Below are 6,000 nucleotides of genomic sequence, written 5' to 3' on the forward strand. Positions count from 1 at the left end.
AAAACTACAGTAACACAGTTCCATTGTTGTTCATCCTAATTTTATTGATGCGTATTAATTTCAGCTTTCACTCTTCTAGAAATATAACATATATCTCATCTTTGTTAACTCCATCTCCATGAAAATCAATCAAATTGTCCTTGGATTGCTCCATGGATTTTCTATAACAATTAGACCCAGAGTCTCCCAAAACACAGATTGTTTAACACTCAACACTGCCTTGTTGGTGTGAAGATTCTCAGTCATCCAGGTCATTGTCATTCCAAAAAAAAAAAAATTAAAAACAATCCACTGGACTTGGTTTCCAAAGACCCCTTCGTCTGCTCCAATTTGCATGTTTTCATAAAAAAAAACAAGGCTTTGTTGGGCTACTGTAAAACCTTGAACTCAACACTATTCCTGACAATATGAGTTGAAAAAGCTTCTTGGATGGGAAGTGAAACATCTTCAAACTTGGAAACCAAGTCCAGTGGATTGTTTTTCATTTTTTTGGCAGACCTTGTTGTGTACTTGGACTAATAGTGTTAAAAGATCAAATTCAGCTCTACTTTCTTGTTAAAACTTTTAAGGTTTAGGTCACAAGTAACTGATATTGCTCCTTTTTAAATTCCTTGAAGGGATACAAATAAAAAAAAGGAGAAAAAACGTTTTTAATTAAGGAAAATAAGCGCAGATTCTTGATATAGTGATCTTAATAATATTTAACTTGAATCTACCGTCAATCGACTGGCCTTTATGATGATTTTCTGCTTTGTTCCCAATCATTTTGTTCAAACCTGACCGAATATGGGTAAGGTTTATATCTTAACACTTTGGTAATGTGATATAAATATCTTAAAAAGAAACATTAAAAACACAAAAATGTGTGTACCTTTTCTGAAATAAAAAAAGGGCGAAAAACAAATCAAAACAAAGTCTTTCTTGTGGTAGTGAGTTTGGAGACGTCATAAATGAATGATAATCCCAGTTAAAAATTCTCCCAATGCAGCTTTTTTTCTGGATTTTTTTCAAAAGAAAAATCTTTAAAATAATCAAGCAAAAAATATAAAATAATTAAAAAATATATTAAATTCAATTCAGTTTATTTATAAAGCGCCAATTCACAACACCTCGAGGCACTTTACAATTCACCAGATCATACAGTCAAATTGATTGAAAGTTTTCTATCTAAGGAAAATAATCTTCAGAAGCCAGGCAGCGACCTGGCTGCCGCCTTTTAGACAAAAATAGCAGCAGTGCCTACAAGAGGGAACACTTTAGGATAGAGACATCAAGGGAGCATCCAGAAATACATATGGAGCCTAGGCGGAAGTTCAACTAAATAAACTGGTTATTCGCCTTCATTCGCCTACGACACATCCAATCGGCTTTGAACTGCGCCTCCACGAAGGTCGATCAGCATCCAAAGTTAATCTTAAAAGGCCCCCGATCCGCAACACGTGTGCTACCTAGTGTGCAGGTGGTGCTGGCGCCATGTGACTTCATTCAGATGTCCCCGTTTAGACCCACCTTCTTCACAATGGGGAGTTTTTCCTCTGCACTGTCGCTTCATGCTTGATCATCACGGACAGGTTCTTTCAACCTGTATTATCCAAACTGGACTTCCATCTTCCAGGTCCCTGAGTGAAGCTCTAGTATGCACTGCAAAAATAGAAAGTTATTTTTTTCTTAAAATAAGTGCATTTTCCTTGAATTGAGGATGTAAGTGAGACAGTTTGCCAATGGAACAAGACGATATCCTTTTAAAATAAGAAAAAACAATGTTATTGTCTTATTTCAAGTGCATATTATCTAACTATCTTATTTTAAGAGTAAAAATACTTGTGCCATTGGCAGATCATCTTATTTACCTGCTCAAATTAAGGCTAAATATACTTAATTTAATAATTTTTTACTTATTTCTGGATCGTTTTTGCAGTGTGAGCTCACACAGTCCACTGGATCTCCCCAAAAAGCTCAGCATACCGTCTCGCTAACCAGCAGTCTACAGACTGACCAACTTCATCTGTCTCCACTCCACCACCAGTTTCAGGCCTGGGTGGAAAAAGCCCTGTTCTTTGCTCCTGTCCATGCATATCTATTAAAATTCAGCGCTATGTTTCCTGCCGAGGTCTGAGTGCCAAATACTAAGTAATTGTATCAGTACATTTCTTCTAAATGTCTTTTTCTCCGTGTGAGTTTTTCAGATTTCCATAATCTAAGTTTGGAGTAAGACAGAATTGATCTGAATATATATATAATTTTAATTTTTTGCTGTTAAGGTATTTTAAAGGAAAAACTATATACATATATATATATATATATATATATATAATAGATAATAATAAATGATTTTAACTTTTAGAAATAAAATGTAAAAATTAAACAACCTCATTAAATTGCACGTTATATTTATTTGTAAGGACTGCTAAATTGATAAATATTATTTTGAATGTAATCTATTCAAAAGGCTAGATATGTCTAACATATTATTTATCGATGGGACTTTGTCACATCACATGCCTCTAAATAAAACACCAAAAAACGTCCATCCTGGTAGTGTTTACATAGTTATTTTTGATACTGAAAACAATTGCTGAGTTCGAATGCAGGGGGCTGCGTCCTCCGAAGGTTTATGTCGTAGCGCGGCGGCGATGCCTATGCAATGAAAAAGTTCGTATTCATTCTTTTCTTGCTTTGTGTGTCAACTGTCATGTTTGTTAGGCAACAGAGCATACCGGCGGTGAAAGCAGGGAAGGCTGGACCTGTCTGAATTCACAGCCAAAACTCTTCCGGTCTCCTTATTTTCAACGGACCTCGAAGGATCCAGTCCAGATAGACCGGGTCCTTGGAGGATGCAACCTTTAAAATCGAACACCCCTATAATTGCACCGAGCATGATCCAAATTCATGTATGTACGCTGTTGCCATCTGTTAGAAGTACTTCCTCATGAAAATCACATAGCCAACTTTGAGGTCTAACCTCCTGCTTCAGTGAACACCAAACATTCATGTTGTATTCCCAGTGCCAATGCTCTTATCTCTTTTGGCATTAGTTATGTACTGTGTTTTTCATACTCATTGACTTTTCCTTTTTATCCACACCTTTTTTACCAAACTACACAAACCACAGAGCTTCTGGGAGAATGTCCTACGGACAAATGAACAATAGTGAAGCTTTTTGCCAAGGCACATCAGCTCTAAGTTCACAGACGTAAAATGAAGCATATTAGAAAAGAACACTATCCCTACTGTGAAACATGGATTATGAATTATGAACATTTGATTTATCTGGTACACTGTATATATTAAGGTTACCCTCTGTAAGACACCATGAATCTCAGTACTATGAAGGGATTCCAGAGAGAAATGTGCCAACTAGAGTCAGCCAACTTGGGCTCAGTCACAGGTCATGGTTTTGTGACAGGTTAATGACACAGCTAGAAATAGCCAAGAAAGGGTAAGAGGAAAACATCAGACTACTCTGAAGTGGCCTTCTATGAGCCCTGACCTAAATCCTATTGAGCACATTTGAAGGAGCTGAAAAATGTCGCCTGGAAAAAGGCACCCTTAAACCTTCAACACGTGAAGAGGTGTCGACCAAAAAAACCTGCTGAGAGGAGCTAATTGACAGTTACAGGAATCGACTGATTGCGGTGATTTACTCAAAAGGGTGTGCAAAAATTATTACCGTAAGTTAAAGGTATCATCATTTTATCCAGGCCTGTATAATTAGATATTTTTAAATCATTCTTTTGAAGTATGGTTAAAAAGCTTTATTTGACTTTCATTTGTTCATTTTTTATATATAAATTGTATTAATTATTGTTTTTGTCATATTCAAGTTATGTCTGTGACCATTATAGTCTTTTCTTTCACTAAACAAGGTTTATGAACAATTTTGTATATGTGTTTGTCATTGTCCAGGTGTAAATGTGCCTTCTTTTTTTGAAAAGCTAGAATCAGACAAGTAGGTTTTTCACAAAGGAAGAAGGTTCTCATTTATTCAGTTCAATTCAGTTTATTTATATAGCACCAATTCAAAACATGTGTCATCTCAAGGCACTTTATAGAGTGCATAAGGGCTTGATTTACATTTTGCATTGTTAAAAATGGAAAAAGTTAAATCTTAAATTCCCAAAGATTATCATCTTTGGGAACTATATAACTATATCGAATAACCAAAAAATACTCATAGAATAATTATTCTTATAGTTATTCTATAAGAAAAATAAGAAAAATCCAGTTTAATGTTTAATGGTAATGATAGGAATAAATTCATTATTTCTAGTTTAAATATCTTTTATTTGAGCTACAGCATTTAACATAAATTTGATGTTTAAAAAAAGTATTTATGAATTGCATTACCTTGGAATTGATTATGCACAATGTATGAAAAACAAAAGGAAGCTCCAGTAGTAGAAAGAAGTCATGATATGTGCGGCATAAAGAATGATTTTGCTAAACTGGAAGAAAAAAAGAGTTCCATCACATTTACAACTAAGGTATGTAATCTTGAAACACCTAGGGATGTAAAAGATAAAGTTATCTCTTAAAAGTCAGGAAGAATGGTTTGAAAACCTGTCATTGATCATTGTGGGGTCAGAACTTGATTAAGATCAGATGATGTCAGATAATGTTTATCTCTTCCCCATCCCTGTCTCCAAAGTTAATTTCTCTTTTTTTTTTTCTTTTGTGATGGGGTTTGTGTGTACTGTATGCATTTATACAAAGATTGTGATATTTGCACGTATAGACAACTTTGTATGTATGTTTATAAACCTGTTCTCTTTGTTCCCATGGGTATATTCCAGCAGTGCACCTCTCTCAGTTGCCATCTTGTTATATTTAAACAATGAAAGACCAAATAAACTGCTATATTGACACAGACTGAATGTGTGCTAATAGGTACTCAATCGAGCATTTTATTTCTTTTTATTTCACTGCCATTATTGAAAAGTATAATAAAATACAGTTTTCAGAACAAACTCAACTGAGGCACAGCTTCATTTAGTAGAAGAATGGAAACATGATTGGCTGGCAAAAGTTCACCAATTAGGGGAGAACATCTAAGTTATGACAATGGAAGTAAAAAGAAGCATGCCATTTAAAAGCACTTTGTTTGAAGTGGTGCTGCAATTTTGTTTATATACAAGCCGAAAAACAAAACAGATCAACAACAAAGCATGGAGAGATACTAAAGCATCTGAGCATCTAGCTCTTTAGTTAATAGTCCCATATTTTGCTACTGTACATTTGAGAATAAAAACTGTTAACACTAAGGCTCCCAGAGCATGATTTTGCTGTTTTTGCAGAAAAAAAATCATCTCAGATTAGCAGACCTTAACAAAAATCTCCTTATTCAGCTCTCCTTTGGACAAGGTGTTTTGGCTTTACATGCTTCTGTCATCCATAAGGCCGTGCCCCCACAACCCGTAACCAGGACAACCAGGAAGACTTAGTAAAATTAGCGACTTGGAGCCCTGAACAATTGATTAGATAAAAGCTGTAGCTTGACCGATGACATACACGCTGCTCTGTAAAGCTTATTTCCCCATATGACATCATAAAGGGAAGGGTTTTTAATATTGAACTGATCTCACGCAGCCAGAGGTATATACATTTTTGGGTCAGATTCTTGTATTACTGCAAATGGGTGGTCCGCTTGAAAATCATGGAAGTCTTTCCTGGTGAAAAAAATAAATAAACAAAAACAAGGTTTAGCTGTTTTTATGTAACACCATCCTGGAGGGAGGGATCAGTGGGGTTGCTGCCATCAAAAACTGCTGATGACTGATGATAGACTTGGACCTGTTTTTAAGTGTATGGTCCTGTTTGTCGCCTAGACTTTCCACTGTATAAACGGAGTTATCTCCTCTCCACTCTCGAATGTATGAGGGATTGCTACAGTGTCAACATCATTATCCAAACAAATGTCTACTGTTGTTACATGCTCATCCAGGAGGAACGGATTCTGAGATGACATTTAGTGAATTTGCACTCTCTCTCTCTCTCTCTCTT

Source organism: Cyprinodon variegatus, unplaced genomic scaffold, assembly GCF_000732505.1.
Source record: "Cyprinodon variegatus isolate N-32 unplaced genomic scaffold, C_variegatus-1.0 Scaffold132, whole genome shotgun sequence".
Lineage (NCBI taxonomy): Eukaryota > Metazoa > Chordata > Actinopteri > Cyprinodontiformes > Cyprinodontidae > Cyprinodon > Cyprinodon variegatus.